Source organism: Macrotis lagotis, chromosome 7 (assembly GCF_037893015.1).
Source record: "Macrotis lagotis isolate mMagLag1 chromosome 7, bilby.v1.9.chrom.fasta, whole genome shotgun sequence".
Taxonomy (NCBI): Eukaryota; Metazoa; Chordata; class Mammalia; order Peramelemorphia; family Peramelidae; genus Macrotis; species Macrotis lagotis.
In genome coordinates this window covers 18,731,597-18,745,731 of record NC_133664.1, presented here as the reverse complement: position 1 = coordinate 18,745,731, position 14,135 = coordinate 18,731,597, and the positions used below count along the sequence as shown (strand labels likewise).

The 14,135-nt window shown below is 41.0% G+C and overlaps 1 protein-coding gene across 4 annotated transcripts in view; it reads left to right on the top strand.

Annotated features, from left to right (window-relative positions):
- The first annotated feature begins 413 nt into the window (after window positions 1-413).
- CPVL (carboxypeptidase vitellogenic like) overlaps window positions 414-14,135 on the top strand; it is a 137,037-nt gene continuing 123,315 nt past the window's right edge. Inside the window, exon 1 of one of the 4 annotated variants that reach the window (XM_074195561.1) lies at window positions 414-492. The gene's annotated coding sequence lies outside the window, so the exon portion shown is untranslated. Of the gene's footprint in view, window positions 493-645; window positions 758-14,135 lie in introns of those variants that run through there. The other 3 variants (XM_074195564.1, XM_074195565.1, XM_074195562.1) reach the window with 3 other exon arrangements.

The following is a 14,135-nucleotide window of genomic DNA, read 5'->3' as shown; positions in this document are numbered from 1 at the left end:
GGGCGCTAGTGAAGCTGGGCGGCTGGGGGTGCGGTGGAGAGGGCGCCGGCCCTGCAGTCGGGAGGACCTGGGTTCAAAACTGACCGCAGGCGCTTAATGATTACCTAGCTCGGGCAAGCCCTTAACCTGGCAAAAAAAATAAAATAAAAAATGAAACTGGTTTTGCTCCCCTGGGGCGGGGGAAGGGGAGAGGAGATAACAGTCCGGACTCAGGATAAAAGAAATGTAGTCAGGAGTGGGGGTGGGGGTGGGGGGCCCCGGCCCCCGGCGTGGGGGTGGGAGTGGGCGCCCCCGGCGGGCCCCAGCGGGGTCACCCGAGAGGGCGTCCCGGAGGGCGGCGGGGAAGCTCCGGGCTCCTCCTCCCGGGCCTGCCCCCTCCACCCCGCTCCTCCAGCCCCCCGGGCCCCCCTCCTCCTCGTGATCGGGTGCCGCGCACCCCAGGAGACGTCCTTGCGGGGCCCGGCGGCGGCGGGGACCCCCGAGTGCGGAGAGGTGGGCCGCCCCTGTGCCAGGGGGGCGCGTGGGGGGCGGCGCCCCGGGGGGGCTCGGGGGGCCCGGGGTCTCCTGCAGCGCGGCTGGGGGGGGCGGCGCTGCGACCCCCCCACCCCCCAGGCTGCCATTCGTTCTCTCCGCGCCTCCTTCCCCTTCCCGGGTGGAAGCAAAGGCAACCCCGTCCCCTGTGGGGCCTGGCCCAGGTGCGAATGTGCCCGGGGCCGCTGCTGGCCGGCTTCTATTGTGGGCCCGCGGGGCCTCCCAGGTAAGCGGAGGGAGGGGGCTTGGCCAGGGCCCCCCAGCCCGTGGGGTCTGGGGCCTCTGTGAACCCTGGCTTCCCGGCTTCGCGGCCGACACTTAGCAGCTTCCCCTAGCGGGGCGGGACGCTGCCAGGTGGCGCAGCGGTCGGAGCGCTGCCCTTGGCGTCCGGAGGAAGGGAGCCGCACTTTGACCGTGACCGCAGACCTCACTGCCAGGTGGCTGTGTGACCGGCGGCGCTTAGCTGCGGCCAGAAGAACCCGGGGGGGGGGGGGGGCACCTGCTGTCTGCTCACACCTGCAAAGCACTGGAGCTGCACCCACCTGCAGGCGCCCAGCTGGGCCCGGCCCCAGATGGCCTAGAGGACGAAGTGAGGCTGCGGGCTTAGCACCCCCGCCCGATTCTTGTGCTTGTCATGGCATCGCCCCCCTGGTGTCCTGGTCTTCTTGGAGAATGAAGGACACTCCTCCTCCCCCTCCTCCTCCTCCTCCCCCTCCTCCCCCTTCTCCCCCTCCTCCCCCTCCTCCCCCTCCTCCCCCTCCTCCCCCTCCTCCCCGTCCTCCCCCCTCCTCCCCCTCCTCCCCCTCCTCCCCCTCCTCCCCCTCCTCCCCCTCCTCCTCCTCCTCCTCCTCCTCCTCCTCCTCCTCCTCCTCCTCGCTGAGAAATGGGGAGGAGGCACTTTGAGGCTTTATTCTAGTTTTAAATCTCAGATTCCCCTCCCTGGGGAAAACATTTAGAACACTGAAATTAAGGCAGGTCAATTCCTATGTGACTTTGGGCAAGTCACTTCTCCCTCTCTGGGCCTCAGTTTCCCCTAGAAGGAGCTGATCTCTCAAAATCTCCTGTGGCTCTTAGTCTATGGGTCTTAGGGTCTCCAAAAAGAAAGAAGCCTCCCTGAACTCTCCGGGTCAGATTTTCCTCCATCTGCTTGGCAGATGAATCTAGAAGTAGTAGTAAAAGGGCCCCAAGGGAGCATCTTGGGAAGGTGTGACTTGCTACTTGGGGGAGGGATGTGGGCCAGGCTTTCTCAGGATCCAGTTTGAAAGGAGCCTTGAGGCACAGCAGTTAGTTCAGTCTGGTTTCCAAAGTGGATGCAGCCACCAAGGAAGAGGGGAAAGGACCTCTTTTCATCCCCCTGTGCCTCAGTTTCTTTATATGTTGTCAAAGTATAATAATTACCATAAGTTTTTACAGCTATTCCTCGTCAAATGTTGATGTTTCTTAGCTATTGTGAGGAATGGATTGTGTCTTCCTTAGATTCTGAAAGGAAGACTTGTCTTGCCCACCTTAATCCAGAAAAGAACCGTATCCTTCATAATTCCAAAGGAAAATCTTGTCCTGCCCCCCAATCCAAGAAAGAATTCAATCCTTTCATTTGGGAAACAAGTACACGTGGTACCCTCCTGGTACTAGTAGAAGATGGTTCTCTTTGAGAATGGTTTCAGGCAAGCTTAAAGTTTGGCCTGCTCAGTCCCCTGATTTTACAGATGTGAACACTGAGGCTCAGAGAGTTTAGTAACTCTCAAAGTATAATAATTACTCTAAGATTTTTCAATTATTCCTGGTCAAAGGTTGATTGTTTCTTAGCTGTTGTGAAATATATATATTTGCTTGTGGTCATTGCTTGGTGTGCTCATTACTAGAATGGCTTCCACCAAACAGGAATCATAAATCCCAAAGAATAAACATCATGTCTAATCAATTTTTTGTTATGTATTTTAATCCTATGTTTTAAGGTTCTTGATTTTAGAGTTCACAATATAAAATGAGGAAAAATAAGGCCTTGATGACCTCTAAAATTCTTTTTTGCCTTAATTTTGATATGAGTGTGGCCATTTAAAGTCTCCTTTGAGAGAGTGTCACTTAGAATTGTCCAAAAGGAACCTCAGAGGTAGGAGTATACACCCAATCTGCTGTCTGCTGTCTCTACCACCGTGTCCCCTTCACACATGCAAAGTCACAGAATTGGCAGGGGCGTAGTCCAAATTAACCGAGGCTCAGAAAGCTCTCTCCCACTCATAGGATTATCATAAAGACCCAGTGAGAAAACAGATGTGGGAATAAATGTATGGAGTCCTAGATCTAGGTTTCTTCCATCTTGAATTATTTCAATAGTGTCTGCCTTTTCATGACCCCATTTAAGGCATTCTTGGCAAGACTACTTAGAACGGTTTGTCATTTCCTTCTCCAGCTCATTTTACAGCTGAAGAAATTGAGGTAAACAGGGTTAAGTGACTTACCCAGGGTCATACAGTTTGTAAACTAAGGCAGGAGTGGAATTCATGAAGATGATCTTCCTGATTCTGGTATGTATATATCTAGATATACTTGGATAAATATACATATATAAATAAATATATATATATATATATATACATATATATATATATATATATATATATATATATATATTTATGTGTGTGTGTGCGTGTGTAGCTCTGTAGTTATATTTCCTTAGTTTAGAAATGGCCTGGTTTAAGAAATAACAGCCAGCAGCCTGAGGATGAGGAAGGAGATCAGTTTCAAATATGCCCACAGATAGAAGCCATTCATTCTGAAAGTAGCGTCTACAACCCTGGTCAAGTCCCTCAATTTTCTTTGAGTCTTAGCTCCCTTGTGTATAAAATGAGAGTGGATTGTAGTATTTAAAAATTCCTTCAAGCCCTAGGGTGCTAGGAGTGCCCTTGACTGTTCTCTGTGGGAAACTTTGAATCTAGACTCTAACACTTAGAACCTGTGTTGCCTGAGTTTCTCTGGGCCCCCGAGGCCCTCCCAAACCTTTATTAAGTCTTGGTGACATCTTAATTGTGGAGGTCACAAGACAAGTCCACTAGCATTTCAACACATTCACATGTTATTATCATTTTCATCATTATAATTGTCCTTACTGTAATTGGTTATTATGGAGCAGAGGAACTGGGGAGGAATGTCTGAGCTAGGTCTTCTGCTCCTCCCAGACTGGCTTACCCCATGAGCCATTCTACCACACCAGACACGGCCCATCATGTGCTTTGAAGAAGAGATGACTTTGACTCCCTCACCCCGACCCCCAATTTAAAGATGAGAAATATACTGAGGGCTTTCCCTGTGTGATGAGATTATCATGTCCATATCTTCCTTGTACAGAGTTGCCTCCTCCTATCACACTGCGTGTTTTTAAAGGCAGGGACCCATTGGGACCTATCTTTGTACAACAGTCTCTGAATAGGCCCTGCCTCTATACTAAGGACCCCAGATCTCTATGGTGCTTGTGTGGGAGGCCTATAGTTTCCTTGTCTACTTCCTTATTTTCAGGGTGCTAGCAGAAGTTTCTCTCTGTGGTCAATGTGTTGGCCTATCCCAGGCCTTTTTTCAATTTGCTGGGAGGCTAGAAAACCACATAATGAAATTTGTCTGAATTTTTTTCTACAAGAGGAATAAAATAGACTGTGGATTAAAAAAAAATCAACAAAGTGTTAGTCACAGGCAGAAAAGGCCCTGCATGAAAACTCAGGGTATTCACAGATTCTGAAGCCTAAAGCTAGAGGGGACCTAGCTCAGTCCCCTGATTTTACAGATGTGAACACTGAGGCTCAGAGAGTTTAGTAACTCTCAAAGTATAATAATTACTCTAAGATTATTCAATTATTCCTGGTCAAAGGTTGATTGTTTCTTAGCTGTTGTGAAGAATGGAATGTGTCCTCCTTAGACTTTGAAAGGAAGACTTGTTCTGCCCTCCTTAAAGGAGAAAAGAACTGTGTCCTTTATTATTTGAATTGCCCTGCCCTCCTGGTACTTAAACTCAAAAAAAATGTTACCTCCCACACCTAAAATAGCTTTGTAGAAGAATGCTTCTCTTTGATATCAAATAATATAAAATGGTCTCCAGGCAAGTTTAAGGTTTTATTTTCTCTTGCTATATATATCCTGCTCTCCTCCCCTTGTTGCTGTGTAAATTTTCTGATATCCATCAGCTTGATTTGGTCGTTACTAGAATGGCCTCCACCTAACAATAATGGTAAATCCCAGAGAATAAAACTTCAGGTCTAATCCATTTTTGGTGGTTGTTATGTTATTTTAACCCTATGTTTTAAGGTTCTTAATTTTAAGGTTCATATTAATTGCGCCATTAATGGGATCTAGAGAAATGATTTGAAAGAAAAGAGACTTCCTGCTGGCAATACCACAAGAGGAAACCAGGACAGATTTTGAGCCTGTCATGTCTGAAGATGAAGTTTCTTTACTTTTCAAACTTAACTACTTTAGCTTGAACTGTGGTTTTTTTTTTTTTTTGCTTTTTTTGTTTTTTGAAATTGAAATTTCTCTGGGAGATTACCTTTGGTTCTGAGAATTCTCACAGGTTGATGAGAATTGTTTTGGTTTTAAGCAGTCAGTAGCGTGCTGAGGTCTTATACTTAAATCTAAATGTGGCATTTCTTTGGTTAGATCTCTGGCAGTTTTCTTTTTGGTGAAATGCAAAGGGATTTGTATGGCATACCTGTCATCTGTCCAGTGTTTGTTTAATGTTTTATTGCCTCTTCTGATCTTTTGATTTTGTGTATAAATATTGATGTTTAATTGTTTGTTGTATCTGATCACGGGACAATTTAAATCTAGGATTAGAGATCCAGTAGAAAGATTACCTGCTTTCTATATGTCTCAGCATTGTGACTCTAATCGCCATACATTTTGCCAGGTTGGTATAAATTAATAAGTGATGATCATGAATCATGTTGGTCCAGATGGGGATCATTTGAAAAACCTAAATTGAACTATCTTAAAATTAATTTTAAAAACTAATAAGACTTCTAATAAAGAATGGGAATATTTCCATTACAAGTTTAGTGAATTCAAAGCTAAAATATCCACTTATGGCTCACAAAAAGGATTTTGCCTTGACTTCAGACCCTCCTCTTACAGAGCTGTTGTTGTCTTCAAAATTTGCTCTTCTCCCCTCTTCAAAAACTACAGCTTGTCTTCCTTTGTCAGCTACTCCTCCTCATTATCCATTGCCTTCTTTTCCTCCTAAAGACTCTGGTTTTGGGGGATCCATTCTTGCTGCAAACATGGGTCCTTTCCTAATCCTAAGGAAACCTCTACATCTTTTTCTCCTCCTCCTGCTGGAAGTCATCTTCACTCAACACTCACTCTTCCTTCTCCTCTCATTTTTCTCTCTTTTTTCTTTTCATTGGTCGAATTTTCCTCCCTCTCATTCTTTTTCTTCTCTTCCCTGTTCTAATCCCCCTTTTTCTCATTCTTGTATTTCCCCTCATCCTTACCCCAGTTGCATTCTTTCTTTTTCTTTGTTCTCCAATTTCTTCCCCCTCCTCTTTTGTTTCATTTCCTTCTCACCCCCCAATATTAATCCCTCCGTTATCTCCTCTCTTTGTCCCTTGATTTCTTCTCCTTCCTCTACAATTTCATCTCCTTCTCTCTCTACTTCTTGTGTTCCTGTCTCACCTTCTCCTTATGCTCTTGTTTATTCAACTATTCATGCTCCCCCAATAGCTTCCATTCTATTTGCTCTTATCCATATCCTTACATTTTCTCTTCCTACTCTCCTTTTTATCCAATTGTCCTATCTCCCTATCCTTCCATTCAATCTTCTTCTCTTGCCCTGAGAGATCCTGTTTCTAATAAGAGGGCCCCAGCTCCAGATAAGAGCCCAATCCCGACTGCCAGGATCTTTCCTTTTAAGGGGATCAATCGACCATGCCTTCAGAGTCTTCCAACTACAGACTGAGAATGATGGGTTGCATCTGATACTGTTTTATACAGTCCTACAGTATAAATTCAAGCCAGGATACGGAGTTGAATTACAGGCTTTAAAAAAAAAGATTTCTAGGGAGGCTAGGTGGTGCAATGGATAGAGCACCAGCCCTGGAGTCAGGAGCACCTGAGTTCAAATTTGACCTCAGACACTTAATAATTCCCTAGCTGTGTGGCCTTGGGCAAGCCACTTAACTCCATTGCCTCGCAAAAAAAAAAAAGATTTCCCTGACCCCCACCAAGATCCAATAGGCTTTGAGTGATTCAATTTAAAGTTACTCTGTAGTCCTATGGCCCTGGAATCCCACACACTTGCCATATAATTATAGCTTTAGTTGGAAATTGCAAAACCAGGAATTGGGTCAGAAAAATAAAAATACAAACCACCTTTGAGGAGTTTCAGGAGAAAGATTGGGTAGCTTATGTAGACCATCAAACATTATAAAGATGTAAAAGTTTTGGGAGATAACAGAGGCTATGCCATTTGCTTTTCTCCAACCAGTAGATTTTTCAAAAATCAAAAATGTTATTCAAAGACAAGATGAGATAGTATTTCAATTTTTTGATCATTTAGCAGAGACTTTTGATTCAAATTCTGATTTAAAGCATAATCAGGAAGGAGGATACACTCCTTTTCTCTCTCACTTTGTTAACAACCTTCAAGTATTTCTGTCATGAAATATTAAAATTACCCAACCAGAATGGAAACTAAGCATCTCCAGTTCATAGTTGAACTTGCTGCTTAGCCAGCACAGAACATAGAATCCCAGTTAGAGGAAGACCTCCAAGAAAAAAAGATAAAATATATACTATGCAGCTCAAGCAATTAACAGCTCATATCCAAATCCAGTTCAGAAGCCAATTTGAGAATCAAGTAACAGGGATTTATCATTTTTTTTAGGTTTGTTTTTTTTTTTGCAAGGCAAACGGGGTTAAGTGGCTTGCCCCAGGCCACACAGCTAGGTAATTATTAAGTGTCTGAGACCGGATTTGAACCCAGGGACTCCTGACTCCAGGGCCGGTGCTTTATCCACTGTGCCACCTAGCTGCCCCTATGGGATTTATCATTTTTGCAAGAAACCAGGCCATTGAAAGAAACAGCGCAAAATTTTGAAGAGCAAGAAAATAAAGAAATTTAAAAAACCCTTCTGTTCAGCCTTTATAAACTTGTAAGACTTCTTTTTTTGTTACTCTTAGGACCATTTCCAGCTTTTGTCCTTCTGGCTCTTCATTTGCTACCTTATACCTCGTGGTTGATGTATGCATTGTCTATTTTTCTATTCCTGTCCATCTCAGTAGTCAATATCTTTTTGCTTTTATATGGGAAGGGCAACAATTTATGTAGAAAGTCTTGTTTTTAAAACTGGCCTTGGGGGCGACTAGGTAGCACAGTGGATAGAGTGCCAGCCCTGGAGTCAGGAGTCCCTGAATTCAAATCCGGCCTCAGACACTTAATAATTACCTAGCTGTGTGGCCTTGGGCAAGCCACTTAACCCCATTGCCTCACACACACACACACAAAAAACCAAACAAACTAAAACTGGCCTTGGAATAAGGTGAGGCTACCACTTTTTCAACTCAATTGCTTATTTAGAAATTAAATATTCTCTGGATTTTTACCTCTGTTTTATTAGGGATTATCACCTTTGGTAGTAATTGCATTTGATTTCTGATTGGAGTAGGTGCTGAAGACTTGTACCTAGATCTAAGTGTAGCATTTTTGAAAGAACCAAGCACTTAATGATTGTGGCATTTCCCATGAAAGTACAGACTTGTCTGGCACCCCAATGTCTTTGAGTTGTATTTTGGTATGAGAGCAAAGTAAGTTTTCCCTGGAGTTCTAGGCCCTCTTTGGTTCGAGGTGCTCTGACTCAGTTTATGTTTTTATTTCAAATTTTGTGTTCTATGTGGTACAGACAGAATGGAAATCACAATTACCTCTGCCTGGTTATGATTGCTATTATATCTCTGTTCTTACTGGCCAACTCTCCTTTTCAATCTCCCTTTTTCAAATTAGATCTTTTTCTTTTCCAAAAACTCATGATTTGATACCACAGGACAAATATTCCTGAGAATTATGTTATTTTGGAGGGAAGAAAAGGGTTTTATTTTAATTTTCCTAACTTTTTTAAAGTCCTGATCTAATTAAATAAATAACAGGATTTTGTTTACTAAGTGGCATATTTATCTAATATGAAGTAGCTAAAGAAAATTAAAATTGACCCTAAAATTTATTTTCTGACCGATTTTAATTAGCATGATTAAATAAAAAAATGATATCTTAAAACAGATCTCTGTGTGTGTTGCTTCTCTTGCAGCAATTCTCTAGTCTCCATTGGCCCAGAAAACTGAGATCACTGGGCTTTTCTTGAGGTTTGGGAGGGCTAGGCCAGAGCCCTTAAAATCTCAACACACAGTTTTTATTCTATTGAGAATTGTCCATAAAAATATGATATGTGGATGTGTGTGTTTGTTTCACTTTGTAGAAAAAAAAGAGGAATATCTATATAAATATATATTCACACACACACACACATTAGGAGTTAAGGACCTATAAGACCAATTTTTATTTAATCCAAAATTTAGTTTAGTTTAGCAAAAAGGAACAGGATTACCTAAATTAAGAAATGGATTAAACCAAACAATCACTTTTTAAAATTAGATAATCATATATTGGCTGATTTTCTGTGCATTACTAAACATGTATATTGTATTAACTTGAAAGATTTTTAAATTTAAAAGTGCATGATTGTGATCATGGTGTTTTGAGTGTCCTAAATGTTATAATATTAAGAAATACTGGTAAAAGTAACAACTAAGATTATTAAAGGACAGATAATCTCATAAATGGAAATTGTTGATCAAAAACATTGTATCTGGCCCTAAAATTAGGAGTCTTACTGGGTTTTGCCTGACCCAATTTTAATTGGCTTGATCCAATAGGAATTTAAAATAGTCAAGTCAATAAAACTTTTAGTAAAGTATTTTGCCCCTTCCTGACAGGGGCATAAGGCAAACCCTTTTTAACAAAATATTCTGGGAAAATTCTTGCATAAAATGAGCATGTAATTGGGATTATAATTATCAAGCTTACTTCATCTATTCATAAATTAAGGTTAAGGTATACAGATCAGTCAGGGCTATTCAAATGAACCATCTATGTAGGATTATTTAGCATTGTGATAAAAAAATTTATAAAAGTCCCTTTCTGGATAAGTTGATTCATTGTAATAATAATCTAATGATAATAGCTGGGTCCAACTTTGATTAATGAAATCCGGGAAAAGAAACCTTGTATATTTTCATGGTATGGCTGTTTTGATTTAAATCTGTTGCCATTTCATAGCCTAAGCAAAAGTTATACTGATATTTTGAAATTATCATACATTTAAAATGAAATTACTGAAGAATCTCATTTTCTTTTGAGAATGTTGAGTAGAAGTAAATTTATAAAACAATATGTAAAGTCATAAGGTTAAAATTAAGAAAGCCTCTATGCTATTTTGACTGTTCTAAGAAATAACATTCGATTATGAAAACATGTTTAGTGAAATACAATAATTCTTATTACCCTACTTGGAAATCTGATTATTCTTATGGCTGTTTAGTTTGAAATTAACAGCACCTGTGGACATTTTTAAACATCACCTAAGATGTTCTAATTGTTTAAAAACAATGATTTGTGGTTATATCTATTTTTGCTTTTTGTTTTTGCAAGGCAATGGGGTTAAGTAACTTGTCCAAGGTCACACAGTTACGTAATTATTAAGTGTCTGAGATCAAATTTGAACTCAGGTCTTCCTGACTCCAGGGCTGGTGCTCTATCTACTGTGTCTCTCAAATGCCACTATATCTATTTTTAAACATGGCTAATAACTTTTCTACTCTAAAAACTTTTTTCAAAGCCTGTTTCAAGAGTCAATTGGAATTACTGAGGTTTTTAATCCCAAATTTATTTCATAATTTTTTATACACACTCCTTTTCCGCAACTGTAGCATTGAGTTGTGAGGTTTCTTCTGTAATAATATATTATTGTTGCCACTAAAAGATTATAGTCACCATGTGGCATATAATGAACCTTTAAACTTTATAGTTTATAGCTAAATATATCTGCTTAAAGGAAATTGCTATCAAAGACCTCATGAGACTGAAAATTGGTCTTCTGAGTCTGAAATCCAGATATAAAGGAAATTTAGACTGGATCAGTGACAATGAGGCCAGCAACCCTATGGGATTCATGTATATTTGTGAGTGACAGGCTCATTGAGAAAGTTTGGGAAGTGATTGTTCAACAGATTCTGAGATGGAACTTCTCTAACTCATTTCTCAAATATGCAATTTGTAAATGTCTCATCTGGCAGGTTTAAAGTCTGACTCAAGACATTTGATCATTTATCTTGTCTGGCCTGTAAACTGATATCTTTTTTGAAAAAGAATAGTTATCCTTTTTTTTTTTTTAGTTTTTATGAGGCAATGGGGTTAAGTGACTTGCCCAAGGCCACACAACTAGGGAATTATTAAGTGTCTGAGACTGGATTTAAACTCAGGTACTCCTGACTCCAAGGCCAGTGCTCTATCCACTATGCCACCTAGCTGCCCCCTAATTATCCTTTCTTATGTCTTTGGTCCATGTGGTAAATGCCTGTATTCATGTCAGGTGACCAGTAGTATAAAGGAAAAAAAAATGTATACATGCTTACAACCATCTATTCTGATAGCCAGATGAGCTAACCTTAGCATTTGTCGTCAGCTATACCTCCTTTGAGAATTAAGATCCTTTAGCTTTTCAAAACGCTAAGGAAATATTTAAACAAGTCACCTAAAATACATACAAAGAAGGATGACCTGTGGTCTAGTTTAAAACAATTTTTTTTTTAGCTTTTGCAAGGCAATGGGGTTAACTGACTTGCCCAGGGCCACACACCTAGGTGTCTGAGCCCAAATCTGAACTCAGGTACTCCTGACTTCAGAGCCAGTGCTCTATCCACTGCGCCACCTAGCCGCCCCCTTAAAACAGTGTTTTAAATTTTTGTTATTTTTTTCTTTTTCTGATTCTTTCTGATTCACTGGCAAAAGGTTAAAAGGTTAAAAGGTTAAAAACTGATCTGAAAACCATCTACTAAACAACCACTGTTGCAAAAAGTAATTATTCTTATGGCAGTTGGTCTTGTTAGTGGAATAGCATCTTCTAAGTGGGATAAAATAATGCCACATACTTTAAAGTAAGTCTTAAAACTAGATCATAAGAAATTTGGTTTTTTAAAAATGTTCTATTTGTAAACCAAAGTCTCTGTGTGACAACTGGTAAATCAGAAGTTCCAAAATCATAGGTGTTGACCTAAAATTTATATTGACATTTCTTTTATATACATACTAGCAATTTCTAGGTCTCCTAAAGATGCTCTTTCCCCCTCCAATATGCCTCTCATTGTTTTTTATTTCTTTAGTTGATCCATAGCTGAAGTAATGACATCATCTTTGATCAAAATGGGGGAAAATGTGAAAGTATAATCATTACTGTAAGTTTTTACAACTATTCCTATTGAAAGGATGTTTCTTAGTTATTTAAGTAATGGAACGCGTTCTCCTCTGACTTTGAAAAGAAGACTTGATCTCCTTAATCCAAAAAGAATTATATCCTTTATAATTTGAAAAGAGTACTTGCCCCATGTTCTTGGCACTTAAACTAAAAAAAAATTATATATCTCTCAGGCAAAATTGAATTGTAGAAGGATTTTTTTTTCTGATAGCAAATAATAGAATGGTCTCTAGGCAAATTTAAAGTTTTGTCTATTGTTTTGTATAATCTGTTCCCCTCCCCTTGTTGCTGTATAAATTTTCTTGATGTGGTCATTACTAGAATGGTCTCCACCTAAGAATAATGGTAAATCCCAGAGAATAAAACTTCCTGTCTAATTCATTTTTTTGTGGTTCTTGTTATGCAATTTTAACCCTATGTTTTAAGGTTCTTCTTAATTTTAGAATTTATGTGACATGTCCATGGTCACACACAGGATCATAGATCTAAGACTAGAAAGGACTTTCAAGGCCACATCATCCAACCTCCAGGTTTACAGACAAGGAAACTGATGTAAAGTTGTTTTCCCCACACCACACAGGTGGCAGTTCTGGAAATTAAATCTAGATCTTTTGACTCCATCTCAGGCATTTCCACCTCACCTCCCTTAATTAGGGATGTGGCAAGAGAAGGTGATTAAGCAAGAGAAAACCTGTTGGAGAACAATTCTAAAGCCCATAATTAGTCACTTTAAGTTGATAGCAGAGGACTTTGGAAGTCACAGTAAAGGTCTGAGTATAAAAACCTCAGCTGCTGGGTCTTCTTCATGAGACTCTTGTGGTGCCTGATCAACTGACAGGTAAGCTCTGTGGGCTGGCACCTTACTGAGACATGGGATCCCCAGAGAGCTTTCTGGGGAGGGAAGAGAGACCAAGGAAGCCATCCTTTAAAGCTATAAGGAAGGAGACCTCCAGATTCCCAAATAATTCTGAAAAAGATGCTTCTTTGCAAGTCTGACAGGTGTCTCACTGTTCCTGAGACCTTGTGGGCTCCTCTGTCTGTCTGCCTGTCTCTCCCTCTCTCTTCATTGCCCTTCTCTGCTTCTCTCTCTCTCTCTCCCCTCTTTCCGCTTTCCCTTCCTCCTGTCTCTATCTCTGTCTCTGAATCTCTGTCTCCCTGACTTTAGGCTTTGCTGCAAAGTGTTATCTTTGCCAACTGCAGTGTGATAGAAGATCATGTTAACATAGCTGCCCCAAGCAAAAGCTGGCTCAGATTTTTCATGCACTGATAGAATCATTGCCCTGCGTGGCTTGTTCCTTGTGCTCAGGAACAGAGGAGACGTTTCTAGAGGCAGCCTCATTAACTGGGCAGCCCTAGCGATCAGTGGCAGTTGTTGAAAAGCCAACGGGTCCCCCGCTTCTCCCATGTTAGCTAACCTTGAGCATTCCCATGTCTTAGGGCTAGAAGAAACCTTAAACCCCATTTTAAGAATGAGGAAATGAGGGCCTCTCCAGTTCCCCCCAGACAGCAACGAATGGCAGATCTGGCATCTATGCCCTGTTCCTGGGCTCCAAAGACAAAAATCTTCCCTTAGAAACCTAGAGCCGCCAACTTCCCCTACAGTTTCTTGTTTGTTTGAATTCATTTTATTTAGTAGCAAAACATAATATTGCTGGATTTTGGTTTTATATCACCATCATTTTCCTGTAACCATCTCTCCCCACTTATATCATTAGACCTTTTTTTTGAAACAAAGAAAGACAGTTTAGCCATTCTGCAGACACAGTCACTGGTTTTTTTTTAAGTTTTTGCAAGGCAATGGGGTTAAGTGGCTTGCCCAAGGCCACTAAAGTTAGGTCATTATTAAGTATCTGAGGCTGGATTTGAATTCAGGTCCTCCTGACTCCAGGGCCAGTGCTCTATCCACTACACCATCTAGCCACCCCAGATACAATTACTTTTTAACAAAGCAGACCACATTCCAGAGCTGTAGTCCACCACCTCTCTCTTGAGAGGAGGAAGAGCTCTGTTTCTCCATTTCTCTTAGACTTAAGATTTAGACATCTTAGAATTTGATGATTTTGATTAATCAGGGCATCAAAGTGGAGCAGTAAAAAG